The 25,217-nt window shown below is 34.7% G+C and overlaps 1 long non-coding RNA gene across 1 annotated transcript in view; it reads left to right on the top strand.

Moving 5' to 3' along the window:
- Window positions 1-7,040, top strand: part of LOC123803839 (uncharacterized) — a 67,772-nt gene extending 60,732 nt beyond the window's left edge. The window contains exon 5 of the long non-coding RNA XR_006782985.2: window positions 6,670-7,040. This is a non-coding gene — a long non-coding RNA (uncharacterized LOC123803839). The remainder of the gene's footprint in view (window positions 1-6,669) is intronic.
- Window positions 7,041-25,217: the final 18,177 nt, after the last annotated feature.

The following is a 25,217-nucleotide window of genomic DNA, read 5'->3' as shown; positions in this document are numbered from 1 at the left end:
TAAACTTGGCACAGGCTTCTCAGGTCTGAAAGCTCACTTATTTCTGGGCCACAATTTTTAATTCTCTGAATCGGTGTTACCTTTCTTGAAGAACTTAACCAATTAATGACGAATTTCAGCTTATGGGAATGTGTACAAACCTCAGGCTGTCCTGGTTCATAAACAATTTAGGGATCAACAAGATCACACTTTCTTCCAAGGGAATAAAGCAATGTCAAGGACAAGTGTCTGAACAATATTTCCAACTTCAGCTTTTCATTTTTCTAGAAAGCCAATAGCTTGATGAAGAGGAGCCACTGCTCTGTGGGCATGCTTAGGAACATGCTGCCCTAGTCTATTAAAATAGACTGGAGCAGTTCTTTTTCCTCCCTTCTCTCTCAATCCCAAACCAGCCCTCATAGAACTAATGTTTTGAAAATGAAGAAACTGGGATGCAAAAAAAGAAATGACTTTCCAGATATCATTCATCGGAAGGTGGCAAGCTAGAACTCTTTCATCTTTCACTAAGCTTTAATTGAAGCCCTGATATGTATACAGACATAGATAGAGATAGAGATAGATATATAATACACGTATATAAGATGAATTGAATGTGAATACTTTCGTCATGATGCTCACTGTGTAACGGGGTTCAAAAAATTAAACAATCAACCATTACTCAACTATTACTGTAAGAGAAGTAGCACATGATTATTCGAATCTGTTCAACACATATTTATTAAATGCCCACTATACGCTTACCCCATCTAGATGTTACCCAGAAAAAATTAATGAGATAAAATCTATCCTTGAGGTGCTTATGATTTAATGGAGGAGACCAATATGAACTGATCATTTCAATATAGTATGGTAATGATAATAGTTAACATTTTTTCAGCGCTTACTACTTAGTAGGTATTATTCTAATTATTACAAGTGCATATATTATTCAACCCTCATAACAAAGCATAAGGTCAATACTCCCCTGAGTATAGATATGGCTAATGGAGCAGAAAGTGGTTAAAATAACTGGTCCTAGGTTACCCAGCTAGAAGGTTGTGGAGCAGGAAGTTGGAGGCAAGGATCTGATTCTAGAGCCTATACTATTAGCTGTATGCCAAGCTGCCTTTAAAACCTCTTAGAAAAACTTCAGCTCTGGTAAATATAGGACTAACACACCCAAAATCATTATAAACACTTAGGACTAAATGCTGTTGTTCAGGTAGAGTGATAAAAGTCCTAGTTACGTAGGAAGCCACATTTTATTCCTGTTATTGGATATCCTGTTCAGCTTAGCATTTTTCTCAGATCCTCAATTTATTTCAATAAAGTGCCACCATAATGACTGCATTAAGATGACCCAGGATGAATTTGGTAGTCTTCCACTTGAGAGTTCATGGCTGTGCTATGATCTCATATAATGATGTATGAGAAACATAGGCAGAATACAGAGTTCTCACCCTAACACAGGATTAAATGTGATCAAAATAACTTGTCTTTCTTTCTCTGATCCATTTCAGACACAGGATAACTGTAAAGGACAGTATGCAGAGCTATGGTCAATAAAAAATGGTGCACACTGAGAAGGCATCCAGCAGAGCCAGCTAAGTCCCTCTGGTCTCAGTTAGTGGTATTTGATAGTGTTGCCTTTGATGAACATGTGATGGCTTGGGCCATGGATTGTCAAAGTCACAAGGCTGCCAGGCTGCCAGGTGCTAGCTTAAGTGAGGAATGTGGGGAAATTCAGGCTAATAAATGTTAAATGTGTGCAGAAAATTAAGTCAGGGCAGTGCTGCCATAGAGGGAATAGGGGTTTATCTAGTTGTTCTTGTCACAGTGGTTTTGTCATTTATTGAAAAACTGATATCTATAACTATTTTATTATTTGCTAATACTGTTGTAATTTAAATTAAATTGTTTTAGTAGTAACGAGCTTTTAAAAAGGGCAAAATAATATGTATAAGAATTTATAAAACCTAGAATTTCTCAAGAAAGCTGATAATGAAGTATAACTTGGACTAACTAGTTTTGGGTTCTGAATATCTACCATAGGGCTTGAAGTAATAGCAACAACCACAGGAGAGCCAGAAGACATATCACTGCTGGAGAAACATTAACATCTGCTCTAGCAGTTTGTTTTTACTTTAGAAGATTAAGCTTGAAGACATCAGTTTAATATGGGCAACAGCAAAAGCTGCCTTTATACATCACTCTCTGAAGCATGGCTTTCAATGACCTTAGATGATTGTTCTGCAGAATTAATTTTGCTCACTTTTGTTTCCAATAGTCTTGTAGAGATATGTGTAAAGTGCAAAAATAGCTGGTAGTGCACTGATTCTGTTTACAGAAGAACTTCACACTTAGCTGAAAAGGAGGTCAGTTTTATATGAGTCACATCTAAGGCTTCTAGAAAATCAATTAATTTGTTTTTAGTAGTGGTTCAAATTTGCCTCCAATCGTAGAATTAACATAAAGTTTTGAAAGTTTATTCCATTAAAAGTAAAACAGCTGATATTATTTTGAATTTTCTGTAATTTTGGCTAAACAGTTGAACATGAAGGTAAAGTTATTTATTTTTTTGCAGTTATGTTTCATATAGAAACTCATTTGAGCATCACTGAACTACTCAATTAGAAAATCTGGAGACTATATTCTGTAGGTCACTAAATTATTAAAGAAATTTTAAGGAATAGATAGTGCTCATAATTGGTGTTAGTGCACAACACTAATTATGAGTTAATTATTATTAACACCAACACTTAAAAAAAGAGATTTTAAAGAAATATTAAGGAATAGATGACGTGCTCATAATTGGTGTCAGGGCACAAATAATTCATTAATTTATCTAATTACATATTTACGAAAGTGTAAACTAGAGATGTCAAGTTGAAAATATGTTTACACCTAAACAATAACTTCAAAATTTTAATGACAAAACTGATATGGACTAGAAAAAAAAAAACTTGAAAATGGCCTGAATGTACAAAATACCTCTTCGCTGCTCTTTACCTATAAACAAAAATAAGTAGAGGTCTTAATTTTGTTTGTATTTTGAACAAAATTGTTTGAGGATCTTTAATTAAATATTATATTAACAGAGACCCCAAGATTTAGCTTTGAAAGCTTTTGGCAAATTGCATTTATTGAGGACAGATTGCAAAGGGAAAAACATGAGGTTGATCTGTATAAGAGCAAGGGAGGAACTAAAAAATTTGAACTAGTTGTTGAACAATTATAAGTGTACATTGACAATTTTATAATGGTGTTTGGGATATATAAATTTGAGGGTGAGAGTTTTCTTTTTTTAAATTAGATATCCTATTTTAATTGCTTATGTTTTTTCGCTTGACCAGAACAGAATAAAGATGAAAAAGTCTACAATTTCATAGCCTATAAATTTGGCAATTCATTGGGGTCCCTGGGTGGCTCAGTCAGTTAAGGGTCTGACTCTTGATTTCAGCTCAGGTCATGATCTCAGGGTGGTGAGATCGAGCCCAGCATTAGGCTCCATACTGGGCTTAAAGCCTGCTTAAGATTCTCTCTCTCTCTCCCTTTGCCTCTCCCTGCCCCCACCTCTCTCCCTCTCTAAAGCAAAAGAAAAAAGAAAGAAAGAAAGAAAGAAAGAAAGAAAGAAAGAAAGAAAGAAAGAAAGAAAAGAAAGAAAGAAAGAAAGAAGAAAGAAAGAAAGAAAGAAAAAAGAAAAATTGGCAAAACATTAAAAACAATTATAAACAAGGAATCTGTATCTGTATATGATGACTTTTTTCTTCTAAATACGATGGTACAAAAAGAGTTTGTAAATGTATGCAAAAAGAAAATAGTTATGAATATATTTGAGCTAATATATTTATACATTTAAATTAGCAAAATTTTAAAATTAGAACATCTAGCAGAATTTGATTTAAATTAACTATATAACTCAATACCCATAGAGAGACTATTTCTCAATTGAAGTTGTTATATTTATATTATATGAATATATAAATAAACTGCTGTATAATATTTAAACATTGATATTAAGATAAATAAGTTAAAAGATTATAACCATAAAATGCAATGTTAAAGAAAATTGCAGGGAATTTTATGACAAAATTTCAACTAGTAAGACTATTTCATTAAAAAACAAAAGTATGCTCCATCTAAACCCTCTTTTTTGGGAATTTTTATTATAAATGGATGTTAGATTTTATCACATGACTTTGTTGCATCTGTTGAGATGATAATATGATTTTTATCCTTCATTTGTTAATGTTGTGTGTCACTTTGATTTGTAGATATTGAACCATCCTTGCATCCCTGGAATAAATCCCACTTGATCATGGTGAATTATACTTTCGATGTATTGTTGAATGCAGGTTGCTAATATTTTGTTGAGAATTTTTGCCTTTGTTCATCAGGGATACTGGCCTGTAGTTTTCTTTTTTTTGGAGTGTCTTTGTCTGGTTTTGGCTAATGCTGACCTCATAGAACGAATTTGGAAGATTTCTGTCCTCTTCTATTTTTTAAAATAGTTTGAGAATAGGTATTAGCTCTTTTTAAAATGCTTGATGGAATTTACCTGTGGATCCATCCGGTCCTGGACTTCTGCTTTTTGGGAGTATTTGATTATTGATTCAACTTTGTTACTAGTAACTTGTTTGTTCAGATTTTCTATTTTTCCTAATTCAGTTTTGGAAGATTGTATATTTCTAGGAATTTATCCATTTCTTCTAGATTGTCCAATTTATTGGCATATCATAGTAGATTCTTATAATCCTTTGTATTTCTGTGGTGTCAATTGTTATTTTCCCCTTTCATTTCTGATTTTATCTATTTAGTACTTCTGTCCTTTTTTCTTGATGAGTCTGGCTAAAAGTTTATCAATTTTGTTTATTTTTCAAAGAACCAGCTCTTGGTTTTATTTCTTTTTTTTTTTTTAATTCTCCATTCGTTCCACTCTGATCTTTATTCTTTCTTTCCATCTACTAACTCTACCTTTGTTTGTTTGTTTGTTCATTTTATAGTTGCTTTAGGTCTAAGTTTACATTGTTTATTTGAGATTTTCTTGTTTCTTGAAGTAAGCCTATATTGTTATGAATTTCTCTCTTAGAATTTCTTCTTCTGTACCCCAAAGATTTTAGAATGTTGTGTTTTCATATTCATTTGTCTCCATGTATTTTTTGAGTTTCTCTTTGATTTCTCTATTTATTCATTGGTTGCTCAGTAGCATGTTGTTTAGCCTCCATGTGTTTTGTGCTTCCAGTTCTTTTCTTGTAATTGATTTCTAGTTTCACACCGTTGTGGTCAGAAAAGATGTATGATATGATTTCAGTCTTCTTAAGTTTATTGTGACTTGTTTTGTTGCCTAACATGATCTATCCTGGAGAATGTTGCATAGAGAATATCTATTACATAATTATTTAAGATAATGATTAAACTATATGAATATATTTCTAAATAATTATTTTTACGTGACAGCTATGATTTAGATATTCAATATAAGTAGTTTATAAAAATATACTTTGCTTCAATTATGAATATATTCATTTTAACTTTAGAAAAAATAGTTGTGAAACAGCTTATGAATAAAATATAAACTTTATCACACTTCTTATTTGCAATCTATCTTGGGTAGAAAGACAAAGTAAATGGTTATGCTAGGTGTAGAAAATAGGAGGTGCTTAGGATTTGAGGCAAAGGAGGTTTCAGCATATTCTGGTATATTTTATGATAGTTTCATGTGTACTTGAGTCAAAAATGTCATACTTTCTTAAAACTTGGGTATTTTCTTTGAGGCAAACATGTTTTTTAAAAATTTTTTTCTTTCACTTACATTTCATAGAAATCTTTATTTCTCACTAAACATTTGTTGTGTTTCTCATAATTTAGATAGTCTAGACTGGCCCTATTTTATAGTATACCTAGAATTACTATTTTATACAGAATCTGTTCTCTAATCTTATGCTTGTTGATAGAAATCAAAGGAGAAGAGAAACAGCAGCATTATATTTCAAATAATAACATAATATGCCCTTACATAAGAATGAGATTTTGGATGTATTCGTTTTTTGGCACTGGTTCTAATCCTCTGTTCAACCCTGTTTTCAAATGTTTGGAGTCATGCCTATATGGAGCCAAGGACAGGAAGGGTCAGCTTCATGAAAACATGAAGCTGAAGGCAAAGAGTATATCCTGGAACACCCTGTATCCCCCTGGCTAATTTTCTTGGGATGGATGATTCAAACAGGTGCTACGTCCCTGAGAAATTTAAGGAAAAGTTTCTGGAATGCCTGATCATTTAGGTGAGGAAATCAAGGCTCAGCACATTTGAAGGGTAATAATTTGGAGGTGGTATGACTCACTCCAGACATTGACACATAGCAAAACCAAGTTATTACAGTATTCAATTAGAAGTGCTTCACAATATAGAGTGCGAGGGTCTATTATTTTTCAATAAGTTATCAAATGCTGGGATTATGAAATAAATACTCATATTTTCAGAAAAGACTAGTTACATTTATTGGTTGACTACAACTTAGATGCTTAACATAGTCTATGCTTTTCCTACATGCTATTAAATGCTATTAAATGCTATTATTAGCCATTAAATATGAAAATCAGAAACTTTAAATGTTTTCACCAAAATATAGCTATTTTTACCTCAGAAATAATTCTGTCAACCAACAAGGTTTTGTTTTTGCTTTTCTACAGGTGTCGAACAACCAGCTTGACTTTTTCCCCCATTGAATTGATTAAGTTGAATTTAAATAAATTTGAATATATTGCAATGTTTTCAATCACAACCTTATTTTGTCAATAGTTTCTCTTGTTTTAAAATTTTTAATAAACAGGATCTTATAATTTGAGCTCAAATACAAAAGTAACTGCTTTATGGATTAAATGGAATTATCTAATTTAAATGGATGTGTAGATATAATTAAAACCTTATACTAGTGCATTTATACAGCTGCAGAGTTTTGCATCAATATTTTTAACCTCAAGGTTGTAAGTAATTATGTATAATTGGTTTAGCTTCTATTAAAATAATTAGATTATAGTGATGCAATTTCATATGTGTGTGTGTGTGTAGTTAATTTTTAGCAATTAGCTTTCTCATAGATTCTATCAGCATTGTAATTTGATTTTTGCCTCCAGAAAGTTACTGATACTATGTTTAGGAACTCTGTTGTTTGAATTGCTCTGTTGGAGAGTACAACAGTCTTTACCTGGCCTGAAGCAGATATACTCTGACCTGGACCACATTCAAATATATTTTATAAATATACAGTATCAAAGTATAATTATTCTATTGAATTATTATGCTACACCTGAAACTAATATAATATTAAATGTCAATTATAACTCAATAAAAAGGTGGGGCATGAAGGAATTTTGGGGGGCAGTAGAAGTGTTCAATATCTTGTTTGTGCTGTATACCACAACTGTACTCATTTGTCAAAACTTGAATTATACACTCAAAATCGTTGAATTTTATTGTATGCGAATTGTACCTTAATAAAACTGACCAAAAAAAATGGAGCCTTTTGGTCATTCAAAAGTAACAAAGAACAAGAATTAATTAAATAGGGGAGAAAAAATATAATTGTCCTTTTCTTCCAAGCTGATAAAATGATTGTTCTAAAGACTATTTACATACTGGCAAAACAGACAACGTAAGTCACTCCTGCTTTTGTGCACCTGCTCTTTTTTACAGTCTTCTGACGTGGAAACTTAACACTTTATTTAATTTCTAATTTTACAGATCAGTTTCCCATTAGGAATCTAGAATGCCCTATAGAGTGGTGTATCTCAGTATATCTAACCATAGCATCCTTCCTGGCCATGTTGTATGTTTCTCTCTCTCTCTAAATCCATACACACATACAAAATATACACACATTAATTGCATTATTATATATTCAAAACAATATAGGTTCCTTAAATTTCCTAATTGTTCAATACTGAGCTCAACCAATATCAAACTCCCGATCTAATATCTTTCTATGAGGAGCATGCATGATAACATCCACAGTAAAAATGCCACTATATTGGTCTCACACACACATATATATGTGTGTATGTATGTGTATGTACATACATATGTGTATGTATATAAATATCTGAAACCTAATCTCTGTATGTTGAAAATACTAGAAGACATTATTTTTCTCTTTCTTGCAAATAATTTTGTATTTTTCCAAAATTGTTTTTGTTTAATTTCCTTGTTGTATTAATATTTTTTCTTTTCCATTCTCTTTATATTTTATTTGATCATCAGCATTTTTTGTTAAGTACTATATGGAGGGCTTTCAAAAGTATGCCCCACATTTGGGAATTTGTAGTTTGAGGCTGAATGTACAAAACCCCAAAATAATCTATCAGTGTTTTTCAATACATGTGTACACACACACACAATACCACAACATACCAAATTTAATATAAAAAAAAGGTTGATTGATTCAATTCCTATTATTTAGAAGATCAAATTTACCCTGTGAAGGTACAAGGTAAGACAGATGCCAACATTTCTAACTCAGAAATTCCTACTGGCAATCATTCAATCAATCAATAAATACATAATATCAAATTTAATTACTTTATCCCTATATACATATGTAGTTTTCAACTAGCCATCATTACTTTGTGACTCATTCTCATTTTTTTCCTTCACTTTTAATACTCCCTAAAATGTACTCTTCAGTATAGTTTGACTACTGTCATGATTTCCTTTATATATTTTTTTGTTTGTATGTCTGCTTGTTGTATTTTTGTCCCTTTCCCATGCAAATTTGTTTTGTTCCATGTAGAAAACAATAAAATAAAATGGTCATCCTATCCCTCAAATTCAAAGTAAGAGTCTAAGTTTCTCTTCTGCTTCTTATGTATTTTTGTAAAATTCATTCTAATTCTTTAGGTGTCTTATTGTCTTCCATAAACTCAGAATGACAACTGTCCACCTTACACTGAAGTTGTGAAGATTAAATTAGGTAATGGGTTTAGAGATGCTGAGTGAACCATCTGACTTTAAATAGGCCTTCTTTGTTCCACTGTGAAGTTCTGCCTTTTTTATAGACTTATATATTTACATGGAAAACCTGTATTATTGCTGTCATGATAAGCTTGCCTCCAATTTAGCATATATTCTTTGGGGTGCCACTCTGTGCAAGGAACTATTTTAGGTGTTGCAGCTATTGTAGTGAACAAAGAAGATTCCTTGTGATAAAAAACAAAATTCAACTGAGTACATTTTAAAAATCATATTGGATTTATCCTGTGATACTGGGAGCATTTAATCTAGTAGATAGAAAGGATTTCCAAAGAATTGTATGGGTAAGAGATTTTATAAGTAAAAGGGAGCAGGAATAAGCACTTGCACTATGTGAAAAGCAAATTGGTTATTACAAGGTTACTTTCCTCATGGGGGATGGCAGGAGTTTATCAATTGGATTACCTAACTAATGCTGATCAGGTGATTCTTGATTGGTTTAAGATTCCATTTTTTGAGAGAGCCAAAACTGTAATTAAGTCTTGGTTTGGTGATGTGGAGCTTAGCATAAACTATTTCATTTTGGGACCTATTGTTATGTCTTGAAACTTTTCTTGAGCAACCAGGTAGAGGTGGGGTGACAACAATGAATGTGTAGCAAAATAAAGAAAAAGAGAATTTTGTTTGGTGGTAAGTGCTGTGAGGTCAATGAAACAGGGTGATGTGATACAGAGGGATTGCAAAGAATCAGTGTTGGGAAAACTACTCTTAGATATTGATAGTTGTGCAGTGTAACCTACAGTGAATTTATGGATAATTTTTGTAGTTTGGTAACTAAATCTTCCATTCCCTTTCTTTTATTAAAATCAAATGTAGGCAAAGTGTGAGGGTTTGTTGTTGTTGTTGTTGTTATTGTTCTTGATTATTGAAATCATTCAGGATTAGGTAAGTGCATATTATAAATTCTTTAAAATTAGAGAGAGGAAAATGGAAGCAAAGTAGAAGACCCTAGGCTCATTTCATCCCATGAACACAACTAGATAACTATCAGATCATTCTAAATACCCTAGAAATGGATCTGAAGACTGACAGAACAAACTCTACAACTGAAGGAAGAAAAGGGGCCACACTGAAGAAGGTAAGAAGTTCAGAGATATCATTTAGGGGAGAAATGGCCTTGGGTACTGGGGAGGAGAGGGAGCTGTGGTCACTGAGGAGGGCAAGAGAGAGAGAGAAGAGGACACAGAGGAACCCATAAGGAAGTTTCCCCAAAGCCACTGGCTTAGAAAAGAAAAGGGGCTGAATTTTGTGAGTTCTTTCAACCAGAGAGACTTAAAGCCTGGGGTTTTAAAGGTCATCGGGATTGGCGAGGATAGAGCCAAGAGGGAACTGCACTGCTCTTGGACAGAAGGCAGGGAAACAACCTAGGGGCAGACAGCATAGAATAGTGATCTGAAGAATGCCTGGGGCACACAGTGGGGAGCCACCAGGGGAAAGCAGGGCAGCACCAACACTGGCTGCCCAACTTGCTTACACCTAGCCCCACCCCCCTGTCCTCTGGTGGGACTGCCCTTCTCAGTCAAGCTTGCCTCAGTCCCAGTGCTGCAGGCCCTTCTATAGAAGACCAGTATAAACCCTTGTCCACACCATGTATCCTGACCAGAGAGTTCTGCAGGGCTGCAGTTCTGGTGGAGTTCATGTCAGGTCTCATTTTACAAGTAGACCAGAGCACACCTAGTTAATACTTACCACATTCAGGCCAAGCACTAAGCACTGCCCACAGTAGGCAAACAGAGCCTCTGTAGACAACTGGACTGAACGATAAAACAGACAGAACACAATAGCACAACACATGCAGCGAATACTGGAGACACTCCCTGAAGTGCCAGGACCTGGGTACTGCATAATCTCTTCTTCATAAGGCCTACTTTCAGGAACAGGAGACATAACTGGATTTCTGACACACAGAAGGCAGAGACTTAGACAAAAAGCAAAGATGGAGGAATTTATCCTGAATGAAAGAACAAGATAAGACCACAGCCAGAGATCTATGAACAACAGATATAAGTAACATGCCTGATGGAGAATGTAAAGTAACAGTCATAAAGATCTCCTTGGGCTTGAGAAAAGAATAGAAGACATCAGGGGGACCTTATTACCTAGATAAAAGAGATAAAAAAGAATAAATCAAAGATAAAGAGCATAATAATTAAGATTGGAAACAGGCTTGATGCAATGAACAGCAGCCAGAAGAAGTAGAGGAATAAATTAGTGACCTAAAAAACAAAATAATGGAGAATAATGAAGCTGAACAAAGAAGAGAAAGAATTATGCAACATAAGAATAGAGTTAGGAAACTCAGTGACTCCATCAGATGTAATAATATTTGTATTATAGGAGTCCCAGAAGAAGAGCGAAAAAAAAAGGGACAGAAAATTTATTTGAAGAAATAATAGCTGAAAACATCCCTGATCTGGAGGAGGAAAGAGACATCTAGATCCAGGAGGCACAGAGAACTCCCATCAAAATCAACAAAAGCAAGGAAATACCAACACATATGTAATTAAATCTGCAAAATATAGTGATAAAAAACATCTTAAAAGCAGCAAAAGAAGTCTTTAACTTACAAGGGAAAACTCATAAGGCTAGCTAGAGAGTTCTCAACAGAAATTTGGCAAGCCAGAAGAAAGTGACATGATATATTCAAAATGCAGAATGGAAAAAATGCATCCAAGAATAGTCTATCCAGCAAGGCTATCATTCAGAACAGAGGAGAGATAAAGAGTTTCTCAGACAAACAAAACTAAAGGAGTTCATGACCACTAAACCACTCCTGTAATAAATATTAAAGGGGACTCTGAGTGGAAAGGAGAGAGCAAAAGTGACAAAGACAAGATAGGATCAGAGAAAATTTCTCAAAACAATGACAAAACAAGTTAAAAAATGGCAATAAAAATATATCTACCAATAATTACTTTGAATGTAAATGGACTAAGTCCTCCATTCAAAAGATATATGATATCAGAATGGATAAACAACAACAACAACCAAGACCCATCTATATGCTGCCTACAAGAGACTACCTTTAGACCTAAAGACACTTGCAGATTGAAAGTGAGGGGGTGGAGAAATATTTATCACACAAATGGATATGAAAAGAAACCTGGAGTAACAATACTTAAGTCAGACAAACTACACTTTAAAACAAAGACTGTAACAAGCGTCAAAGAAGTGCGCTATGTAATCATGAAGAATACAATCCAACAAAAAGATACTATTGTAAATATTTATATACCCAACATGGGAGCACCCAAATAAACAAAAAGTAAACAACAAACATAAAAGAACTAATTGATAATAACACAATAATAGTAGAGGACTTTAATATACCATTTACAGCAATTGACAGATCATCTAAACAGAAAATAAACAAGGAAAGAATGGCTTTGAATGCCCCACTAGACCAGATGGTCTTAACAGATATTCAGGACATTCCATTCTAAGATGGCAGAATACACATTATTTTCAGATGCACATGAAACATACTTCAGAATAGATCACATATTAGGTCATGAAACAAGCCTCAACAAATTCAAAAAGATCTAAGTCATACCATGCATATTTTCTGACCACAATGCTATGAAACCAGAAGTCAAACACAAGAGAAAGTCTGGGAAGACCACAAATATATGGTGACTAAATAACATGCAATTAAACACTGAATTGGTCAACCAGGAAATAAAAAAGAAATTTTAAAAACTACATGAAAACAAATGAAAATGAAAAGACAATGGTTCAAAACCCTTGGGATGCATTAAAACTTGTTCTAAGAGGGAAGTATATAGCAATACATAACCTTCTCAAGAAGCAAGAAAAAAATCTCAAATACACAACCCAAACTTACATCTAAGGAGCCAGGAAAAGAACAACAAATGAAGCCTAAGGTTAGCAGAAGGAAGGAAATAATTAAGATTAGAGCAGAAATAAATGATTTAGAAACTAAAAACACAGTAGATCAATAAAATGAGGAAATGGTTCTTTGAAAAAATTAAATTGATAAACCTCTAACCAGATTTATCAAAAATAAAAGAGAAAGCACCCAAATAAAATCACAAATGAAGGAGGAGAAATAACAACCAACACCACAGAAATGCAAACACTTAAAAGAGAACATTATGAAAAACTATTTGCCAACAAATTGGGCAACCTGGAAGAAATGGACAAATTCCTAGAAATATATAAAATAGCAAAACTGAAAAAGGAAGAAATAGAAAACTTAAACAAACTGATAACCTGCAAAAAAATTGAATTGATATTCAAAAAATGCCCAACAAACCAAAGTTTGGGGCCAAATGGCTTCACAAGAGAATTCTACCAAACGTGTAAGGAAGAGTTAATACCTATTTTTCTCAAACTATTCCAAAAATTAGAAACAGAAGGAAAACTTTCAGTTTCCTTCTATGAGGCCAGCATTACCCTGATACCAAAACCAGATAAAGACACCAGTAAAAAAGAGAACTATAGGCTGGTATCTCTGATGAACACAGATGCAAAAATTCTTGATAAAGTCCTAGCAAATCAGATCCAACAATATATTTAAAAAACCATTCACCATGATCAAGTGAGATTTATTCCTGGGTTACAAGGGTGATTCAACATTTGCAAATCAATTGATACACTAACCAGATTAATAAAAGAAAGGATAAGAACCATATGATCATTTCAATAGATGCAGAAAAAAAACATTTGACAAAGTACCACATCTACCCACGACAAAAACCCTCAACAAAGTTAGGTTTACAGAGTACATACCTCAACATAATAAAGGCCATCTATGAAAAACCCACAGCTAACATCATCCTCAGTGGGGAAAACTGAGAGCTTTTCCTCTCTGGTCAGGAACAAGACAGGGATGTCCACTCTCACCACTGTTATTTAACATAGTACTGGAAGTCCAAGACACAGAAATTAGGCAACAAAAGGAAATAAAAGGCATCCAAATCAGCAAGGAAGAAGTAAAACTTTCACTACTTCCACATGACATGATACTCTATATAGAAGTGAAAGATTCCACCAAAAACTGCTAAAACTGATAAATGAATTCAATATAGTCAAGGGTACAAAATCAACGTACAGAAATCTGTTGCATTTCTGTATACTAATAGTGAAGCAGCAGAAACAGAAATTAAGGAAGCCATCCCATTTACAAATACACCAAAAACAATTAGATACCTTGGAGTAAACCTAACCAAAGAAGTGAAAAAATTTGAACTCTGAAAACCATAAAAACACTGATGAAAGAAATTATAGATGACACAAAGAAATAGATATTCTATGCTCATGGATTGGAAGAATAAATATTGTTAAAATGTCTATATCACCCAAAGCAATCTACACATTCATTGCAATCTCCATCAAAATACCACCAGCATTTTTCACAGAGCTAGAACTAACAAACCTAAAATTGGTATGGACCCACAAAAGTCCCTAAAGAGCCAAAGCAATCTTGAAAAAGAAAAGCAAAGCTGGAGGACTCTGAGTTCTATTACAAAGCTGTAGTAATCAAAACAATATGGTACTGGCAAAGAAGTAGATATATAGATCAATGGGACAGAGTAGAAAACCCAGAAACAACCCCAGGATTATATGGTCAATTAATCTTCGACAAAGCAGGAAAGAATATCCGATGGGAAAAATAATGTCTCTTCAGCAAATGGTGTTGGAAAATGGACAGCCACATGTAGAAGAATGAAACTGGATCATTTTCTTATACCATACCCAAAAATAAATTCAAAATGGTTGAAAGACCCAAAATGTGAGACAGGAATAAAGGCAGTATCTTCTTTTACTTTGGCCATAGCAATTTCTTAGCGCATATATCTCCTGAGACAAGGGAAACAAAAGCAAAAATAAATGTCGGGACTTCATCAAAATAAAAATGAAGTATATAATCAACAAAACTAAAATGCAACCTAATGAATGAGAGAAGATATTTGCAAATGCCATATCTGATAAATGGTTAATATCGAAGTATATAAAGAACTTATAAAATACTCAACACCCCAAAAGTGAATAATCCAAACAAGAATTGGGCAGAAGACATGAACAGACATTTTTCCAAAGGAGACATACAGATGGATAACAGACACAAGAAAAATGCTCAACATCACTCATGATTAGGAAAATACAAATCAGATACCACCTCACATCTGTCAGACTGACTAAAATCAACAACACAAGAAACAACAGGTGTTGGCAAGGGTGTGCACTGTTGGTGGGAATGCAAACTGGAACAGCCACTCTGGAAGCTGTTATGGAGGCTTCTCAAAAAGTTAAAAATAGAAGTACCCCACCACCCAGCAGTTTTGCTGCTAGGTATTTACCCAAAGAGTATAAAAATAGCAATTCAAAGGGATGCATGCACCCCGATGTTTATAGCGGCATTATATAATAGCCAAATTATGGAAATGGCCCACGTATCCATTGACTGATGAATGGATAAGGAAGTGGTGTGTGTGTGTGTGTGTGTGTGTGTGTGTGTGTACAGTGGAATATTATTCAGCCATAAGAAAGGAGGAAATCTTGCCATTTGCAGCAACAGGGATAGTGTTAGAGAGTATTATGCTATGTGAAATAAGTTCATCTGTCAGAGAGAGACAAATACCATATGATTCACTCAGATATGTAATTTAAAGGACAAAACAAATGAGCAAAAGACAAAAAGAGAGAAAGAGAGGCAAACCGAGAAATAGACATAAATGTAGAGAACAAACGGAGGGTTACCAGATGGTTTGGGTGGGGTATGGGTTATATAGGTAATGGGGATTAAGGATGCACTTGTGATGAGCACCGGGTGTTATATGGAAGAACTGAATCATTATATTATACACCTGAAACTAATATTACACTATATGTTAACTGAAATTTAAATAAAAACTTAAAAAACAGGAAAGTACAAGTTGTACTTTCCTTCAAGTAACATCTTTTTGTCATTAAGATATAAGTGCTTTGAAACTAACATGTAGAAGCATATGGGAAAAACCATGTGTTTCACTTCTTGGAAAATACACTGTGCTTAAACAGTCAAAAGAAATTCTTTAAAAATAGGTAGATTTTATTCCAACTTTCTATTTTGACCTATCACTATTCAAATTCTCAGATTTCTTATTTATGCATTGGGGGAAAATTTAAGCCACCGCAAAATGGCTAACATGAAATAAACATTGACAAAGGTTTGTTTCCTTCATTTTATGTCCTTAATTTTCATGGGTCCCTAAAATCTTTTTATTTCTTAGGTTTCATGGGTTACTAACATTCTATGATATATAGTACCATCCCCTATCTAATAAGTCAATCCATTTTAAAATCCTGAGTATTTCAATCCCAAAACCATGCTTACTTAGGCCATTCAAATCGCTGCTTAAATACATCCACTGATACTGATGCCTGGGTGGTTCAGTCAGTTAAGCATCTGCTTTCAGCTCAGATCATGATCCCAGAGTCCTGGAATCAAGCCCCACTTGAGGCTCCTTGCTCAGCAGGGAATCTGCTTCTCCCTCTTCCTGTGCCCCTCCCCCTGACTTGTGTTTTCTCTTGCTCTCTCAAATAAAGAAAGTCTTTTTGAAAAATTAAAAATAAATAAATAAGTATATTCACTGCTAAAAGAAAACCCATTTCCTATAACTTTTCTTCAGTAGCCCGTTGAATCTTGTTTGAGACCAGTAATAGAAAAGACATCAAATGGATCGGAATTATCACTAACTGAAGTAATATAGATTATTAACATTAATACATATTATTAAAATAATGTATAATATTATGATAAAATATTATATAATATTATTAAAATAATAATTGGATATGGTATCACAGGTTTATATTAATGTTTCCTAATTCCTCATATGACATTTTTCACTACTTAAAAAGACAAATGTTTCTGATGAGGTTAATGGTGGAACATGGGTGAGAAACTAAGGAGAAAAGAAGCTCATTTCTTTGTGAAAATCTATTGTTTTAGTAACTGCTGTATTTGAAAAACCCTGACAGCCAGTTCCTTTATTCAAGAACATTTATCCCCATATGTTTTGTGGTCCCACAGCATAAAAATTACCTATTGGAAGAGTTATTGCTTCAGGCAATAATGAGACCATAAATCTGTAAGCCTCTGGTAAGGTCCCTGGAAACACACAGAGCTTTTGGGACTGTTGTTTTCCTGAAAAGTGTAAAATCATCATTTTTGTTGATATTCATTTAAATCAGGCAAGTTTCTCCACTTGGGGCAGAATTGCTTTGCTAGAAACTAAATTATGAGGTCTCCAATCCTCAGCAGTTGGAGACACTTTGATTGAACAAAGCAATTATGTTCTGGAAAACAAGATTGCTTGACAAACAGCATTCAAAATGCCTATTAGATAGAGTTTGCATGTGGAGATCACTTGCACTGTATGTAAAATATAATAGTAGTGGTAGAAACAAGCCCAAATATAAATACATGCAGTGTGAGAATGTGCCGAAGTTTAATCTTAGCATAAAAAAAAATGTTTGATTGTGAATTCCTTCCTCCCACAATTGAATCACTTGGCCCTACAAGGTTTTTGGATGGCTACATGTAAGAATGTTGCTTGGTTCCTTGAGAGAGTGAGCATGGCCATATCACAGTCACTCATAGTACCAGGCATGCTTTTGACATGTGTTAATTCAGTCTTGTGCTGCACTTGTAAACTTAAATGCTAAATTTTAAAAAACATCTTCCTTAGATGCACATAGGTTTCATCATAAAATAGTTTCTTGTATGCTTTCATTCTTTTTCAGGACTTTTATGGTTAAGGTCTCCAGAATTAAGTTAAAAGTTGATTCCACAAATCATGAGGTCCCATGAAGTTGACAAGATTGGGACAACATGTGTATTGGTTCCATCCAATATTCCAGATACTGTATATATCAATTAGGGTCCAGAAAGGTCATAGAAACCACAATAGTAATTTTAGCAGAGTGAATTTAATATAGGCAATTGGATAAACACAGAAAACTGGAAAGGCAAAAAAGAAACATTGACTATGGGAAATGAATCTCTCTATGCCCAAGTTTTCTCATCTAAAAAGAAAATATTAATAGCCACTTTGTGCCCATTAGAAGGCTGCCAGATCCTTGTGTGTTGGTTCTTTGTACATCGAGTTTCTGAAATCTGAAAACTTCATTCATTTATACTCAAGGGATTCCACATGAATATATCTTTTTTGTTCAGGTTAAACAATCTATATCCATTACCTTTTGAATCAACTTCTACTTTCACTCAGTCACTAAGCAAGAATTCTAACACAAAAAATCAAAATAGGTCATATGGATGACACTACTCACATTTGCATGTCTACAGCACTCTCCTATGTAAGAAGACATAAGAATGGAAGACAAGTCAAAACCAGAAGGCTGTTTAGTGATCATGGAATCAAAATAGCATAATTAGTTATATTAGACACATCTTTCAGGCTGGCCTACATACATGAATCTATACCCACAGAGGAGTTGGTTTGCCAATAGAACTGCTATAGACAAGTGCATGGAGATGACTACAATCTTTTGGATATCTCTAAATGGGCACTGCCAAAATTAACAGAGGTATTGGGAGTCAACAGCCAGGAAGAACTGGTATAATCTTGAGTCAATAATGAGAAATTTGCAAAAAGAAAAAAAAAGTAAAACAGTATAAACAGACAAGAAGGCAAATGTGATTTAACAGTTCTACAACCTGGCCCCTGCACAAGATACAGTCTTGTCTCAGCACTTAAGCAAAAAAATCTTTAAGTCAGTTTGCAATATCGATTGCATCATGAAGAGAGCTTCTTGTTCTAGGACACACATGTGAATAGACTCTTAACGATCTTAGAGTTTATTGCATTTGGCTGCATGCATGTCACCAGACTTAATCCAGAGAGAATAAAAACAGTCATGTTCTGGACAAGTCTCATTTGTTACAAAGTTCCATCATTTAATTTTTTTTCATTTCAGATAAATTTGGTTACCACAACAGTAAAATTGAGAGATATAGGGAAGGAGGTATAAAGGGTTGCTAACCTGTGATCAGAAAAATAGGTCAGAGTTTAACATTATTTTTACTTATTTATTCAATAATTCATGAAAGTAATTCTTCTTTCATTTGTTCATTGGCATTTATTCACTTGTATAAATAAGAAATGGGACATGTCTTTAATGCTCTTGCAAGCTAGGAAAGATAAATTATCATTTAATGATGAATACTCCTTTATAGAGTGGGTAATAAATACATGTATGTGTAATGTAGGATAGAGGCACAAAGAGGAAACCATTATAATTTGTTCAATAAGTCAGAGAACATTTCACAGATTAGTAGATATTTGAATTATATCTTCAAAGAACATTGGGAGTTAGCTAGAATGGCAACAGGTAAAGGGAATTCCAGAGATAGAAACAACTATGGCACTGTTGAGTGTATGTAAGTCATGTGATATGGGTGGGCAATTATGTATGTATAGGGATAATAAGGAGACAAAGCTGGAGAGGAAAATAGGGATAAGGGTTTGGAGACCTTAGCAAAGTATACTGATGGTTAAAAGTCCAAATTTCAAAACTTTCCAGTAGTATTGACTGTAAAACCAATGCGACAGTCCTAAATATTTACAGTGTTCACTTAAGAGCCGACAGAGCAATTTAACCAACCTTAAGTTTCTAAAAGAACTCCCTGACTTAGGGAATGAAGCAATTATTGCTCAGATTCAACGAGGTACTCAACTTCATACAGTTCAAGAATTTCTTTTTCTTTTTAATATATATATTTTTTTTTAAAGATTTTATTTATTTATTTGACAGAGAGAGAGACAGCCAGCGAGAGAGGGAACACAAGCAGGGGGAGTGGGAGAGGAAGAAGCAGGCTCATAGCAGAAGAGCCTGATGTGGGGCTCGATCCCAGATCGCCGGGATCACGCCCTGAGCCAAAGGCAGACGCTTAACCGCTGTGCCACCCAGGCGCCCCTTAATATTTTTTATTATATTATGTTAGTCACCATACAGTACATCCCTAGTTTTTGATGTAAAATTCCATGATTCATTACTTGTGTATAACACCCAGTGCACCATGCAATACATGCCCTCCTTAATACCCATCACCAGCCTATCCCATTCCCCCACCCCTCACCCCTCTGAAGCCCTCAGTTTGTTTCCCAGAGTCCATAGTCTCTCATGGTTCATTCCCCCTTCTGTTATCCCCCCCTTTCTTCTTCACTTTCCTCTCCTACTGATCTTCCTACTTCTTATGTTCCATAAATGAATGAAACCATATGATAATTGTCTTTGTCTGCTTGACTTATTTTGCTTAGCATTATTTCCTCCAGTCCCGTCCACGTTGCAGCAAATGTTGAGAAATCATTCTTTTTGATGGCTGAGTAATATTCCATTGTATATATGGACCACATCTTCTTAATCCAGTCATCTGCTGAAGGGCATCTCAGCTCCTTCCACGATTTAGCTATTCTGGACAATGCTGCTATGAACATTGGGGTGCATTTTGCCCTTCTCTTCACTACGTCTGTATCTTTGGGGTAAATACCCAGTAGTCCAATTGCTGGATCATAGTGTAGCTCAATTTTTAACTTTTTTAAGGGACCTCCACACTGTTTTCCAAAGTGGCTGTACCAACTTGTACATTCCAACCAACAATGTAGGAGGGATCCCCTTTCTCCACATCCTCTCCAACATTTGTAGTTTCCTGCCTTGTCAATTTTTCCATTCTAACTGGCATAAGGTGGTATCTCAGTGTGGTTTTGATTTGAATTTCCCTGATGGCTAATGATTTTGAACATTTTTTTCATGTGTCTGTTAGCCATTTGTATGTCTTCATTGGAAAAGTGTTTGTGCATATCTTCTGCCCATTTTTTGATGTTTGTTTCTTGTGTATTGAGTTTGAGAAGTTCTTTGTAGATCTTGGATACCAGTCTTTTATCTGTAGTGTCATTTGCAAATATCTTCTCCCATTCCGTGAGCTGCCTCTTAGTTTTTTTGACTGTTTCCTTGGCTGTGCAGAAGCTTTTTATATTGATGAAATCCCACAAGTTCATTTTATCTTTTGTTTCTTTTGCCTTTGGAGATGTGTCGTGAAAACAGTTGCTGTGGCCAATATCAAAGAGGTCGCAGCCTATGTTCTCCTCTAGGATTTTGATGGATTCCTGTCTCACATCGAGGTCTTTCATCCATTTGGAGTTTATTTTTGTGTATGGTGTGAGAGTGGTCAAGTTTCATTCTTTTGCATGTAGCTGTCCAATTTTCCCAGCACCATTTGTTGAAGAGACTGTCTTTCTTCCACCGGATGTTTTTCCCTACTTTGTCAAAGATTAGTTGCCCAAAGAGCTGAGGGTCCATTTCTGGGTTCTCTATTCTGTTCCATTGGTCTGTGTGTCTGTTTTTGTGCCAGTACCATGCTGTCTTTATGATCACAGCTTTGTAGTACAACTTGAAATCTGGCAACATGATGCCCCCACCTTCGTTTTTCCTTTTCAATAATTCCTTGGCGATTCAGGGCCTTTTCTGGTTCCACACAAATTTAAGGGCTGTTTGTTCCAGTACTTTGAAAAATGTCAGTGGCATTTTGATCGGGATGGCTTTGAAAGTGTAGATTGCTCTGGGTAGCATAACTCATGAAAATTTCTCAGATCATCTGGTGCTAGTTCCTAGTACTGCTACTCCTTTACTATTACTAGTCCTACCATTGCCCTTTTCAGGCTTTTGAGATTTAGAAACAGTTATTCTAGACCTGAATATTCTGTATTTTACATGGATTTTACTTTTATAGCTCCCTATTGTCTTTATTACAATTGAACATCCAGTTGTAGCATTCTGGAATTAAGCCTCTCTCCGACTTGCCCTTCTGTATCTGTAGCACTCACTGTCAGTTGGAGTCAAGTGCAACTGCAAGTCATCAAACAACTAACTGTGTATCATTTAAAAGTGGTGTATGTGTGTGTGTGCATGTGTGTGTTATAACATAGCTTTAAAGCAGCACAAATGTAGTTTAGAAATGGACCTTGGGTGAACTTCAATTTACCCATTCTCTCATATAACTCAGGAATCTGCCAGATATGTTCCCCACCACCCCCCTGCACCCCTTACTTAAACCCTGTAAGCTGGTATAGCAGACTTGCAGGCCTACCAAAACAGCTGAGAAGAGGGAGAAACCTGAGAAAGTGGATCTGAGCTTCTCATTTGTGGCTGAATCTTTAAGGAGACAGACATACAGTCCATTCAGCCTGCTATAACAAAAATACCACATATTGTGTGGCTTATAAATGACAGAAATTTATTTCTCACAGTTCTGGAGGCTGGGGAGTCCAAATCAAGGAATAAGCAAATTCTATGTCTAGTAAGAGCTCATTTTCTGGTTCATAGATGGCTATATTTTCCAGGTCCCCAAATGGTAGAAGGGAATAGACCTCTGGAGTCTTTTTTATAAGGGCAGTAATCACCTCCCAAAGGTCCCACCCTCAGATACCATGACTTTGGGGTTAAATTTCAACATATGAATTTTGGAGTTATGCAAAGCATATGGATAGCATAAGCCTCCACTCCAGGGCATATTTTACTGCTTCTTACATTGTACAACCCTCTCTATACAGATATGTTTTCATATATTTGCCACAAATAAACTTTATACTTTTTAGCTTATCCTGTTAATTTCGTTCTTTCAATTATATCATTTTCTAATGATATTGTGCTTTAACATAAAAGCTTTTTGAAAAGCATTTTCTTATGTATCAAGTTGCTATCACAAAATAATCTAGCCTAAAGGAAAATTCTAAAATGCCAACAAAGTTTTATATACAAAAACATTCAATAAAATGTTATTTATCATCACTGAAACTGGAAAAATAACATTATGGGGTAATCTGTGGTCAATCAACATTTTTTGAATGAGTAGGTTTGATAGCATAAGAAATTCCTCCTTGTGAATTGTTTATAGTGTTTTTGTCATCCAAAAAAGCCAACAACTATTGTGCTGTGATCTTTTAATCCTCCATTAAATGCCACACTCACATGGGCACAGGTGTTAATGTACTACAGAGCTAAGTTAAAACTAGACTATCCTTTATATGTGTCTTCTTCAAATGACAATGCCTTATCATAGCGGTAGCAAGTACATCAGAGCCCACATTCACTTTTTACTCTCATATCCACAAACACCATCACTAATTAAGATGCTCATTTCTGCCAAACCCAGAAACAGCCTCTGACTCCATTGCAACCCAGAGCTCAGTGATTCACCAATCAATAAGAGCTCCATGTGTGATAAAATTGATATGCCATTATGAGTGGCTATAAATAATATGAATGATATATCCTTTTGAAAAACAGTCTGGGCAAGATCTTAAGGTAATGTCCCTCTTATGAGTCTCCAAGTCAATTGCATTCAGAATTTTTCGTCCACAAGACAAAGTTTTGAGATATGAGAACTGTAATTAAATTCTGACTCTACTACTGAGTGGCTTCTTTCTTATGTAAATTGCTGAACCTTTCTGGACTCTGCTTGCTTGGTAAAATAGTAATTATATTAATAATAGTCATTCTGTAGTGTTTTGTGAGGGTCAAATAAAAATAAGCTTTGGAAACAGAGCATTTTGCAAATATGCAATCATTATTTTTATTAATTCAGCAGTCAACATAGGAGTGACTAATTAGTATGTTTCCAGAATAGGGCTAAACCCCGAGCGCACAAAGTTTGCTAAAACATGTACTCTGTCATTGAAAGGATTTATTGTAGATATTACTTTTTAATGTTGATTAGTGATGGTATTTATGTTGCCTAATGGCTAGGGAGTGGTTCAAACAGGTAATGGTCAATTTCATTTAATAAAATAGGCTAAGTCCCAAAGACCACATATGGTGTGATTCCATGTATATGAAGTGTCTAGAATAGACAAAACTACAGAGACAGAAAATAGATTAGTGATTGTCAGGGGTGGATGGGGGAAGGGGGAATGGGGAGTGATGGCTAAAGGGTATGGCATTTCTTTTTGGAGTGATGGAAACGTTCTAAAATTGATTGTAGTGATGGTTCCACAACTTTGTAAATATACTAAACACAACTGAATTGTATACTTTAAATGAGCAGAGTATATGGTATGTGAACTATATTTCAATGAAAAGTAAGATAAATTAAAAAATCAAAACAATCCACTCATTCGATGTTATATAAAAACAAAAACAAGCACACATATGAGCAAACAAAAGCAGATTTCACTTAATTGAAATAATTTCATATTCTACTTGTGCCTGTGTTAGCTTATCTTTATGAGAGATGTAAGAAGGAAGTAGATAAAAATAAAATGTGCTCTCTGCCTTCTTGTCACCTTTCCACATGTATTTACTTATTAAGTCTCTGCTATGTCCAAGACTGAACAAACAGTATCCATCAGTTCTACCCAAACAATCTGATTCATTTCTGGATAATGCCCACTTCCAAAAGTTTTCTTTCTTTTCTAAAATTCTTGAGCAAATGTGTGCTCAGGAGAATTATTTGCTCTGTGAGAATAGGTTAGTCTGACTTATTTCCCTTTCTCTTTTTATCTTAACACCTCATAGAAAAAGAATAGTCTATCACATGAATGCTCCAGTTTACAATAGATTCTGAGCTTCTGATCCAATTCTTACTGGCCAATCCATGGCGCTAGAAACAGAGAACACTTTCAATTCCCAGATTCCAAGAGCGACACAGTTGTAGCTACTATGTCTTTGAATTTCTTTTTTTTTTCCACGTTTTTATTTAAATTCCAGTTAGCTAATAGACAGTGCAATATTAGTTTCAGGTATCCAATGTTGTGATTCAACACTTCATACAACAAGTGCTCATCTCAAGTGTCCTCCTTAATCCCCACCACATATTTAACCCATTCCCCCCATCCACCTTCTCTCTGGTAGCCACCAGTTTGTTGTCTATTGTTGAGTTTGTTTCTTGGTTTTCCTGTCTTTTTCCCCCCGTGTTCATTTGTTTTGTTTCTTATATTCCACATATGAGTGAAATCATATGGTATTTGTCTTTCTCTGACTTATTTTGCTTAGTATAATGCTCTCTAGTTCCATCCATGCCATTGTGTGAATGGCAAGATTTCATTCTTTTTTATGACTGAATAATATTCTACTGTGTATGTGTATCCATCCATCTATCTATCTGTGTATCTATCTAGCTACCTACCTACCTCCCTACCTACCTACCTACCGCATCTTTTTTATTCACTCATCAGTTGATGGACATTTG

This window comes from Ursus americanus, chromosome 16 (assembly GCF_024610735.1).
Source record: "Ursus americanus isolate L20-20 chromosome 16, mUrsAme1.1.p, whole genome shotgun sequence".
In the NCBI taxonomy this organism is placed as follows: domain Eukaryota; kingdom Metazoa; phylum Chordata; class Mammalia; order Carnivora; family Ursidae; genus Ursus; species Ursus americanus.
Note: the sequence above shows the minus strand (reverse complement) of the source record. Positions and strands in the feature narration are given on the sequence as shown.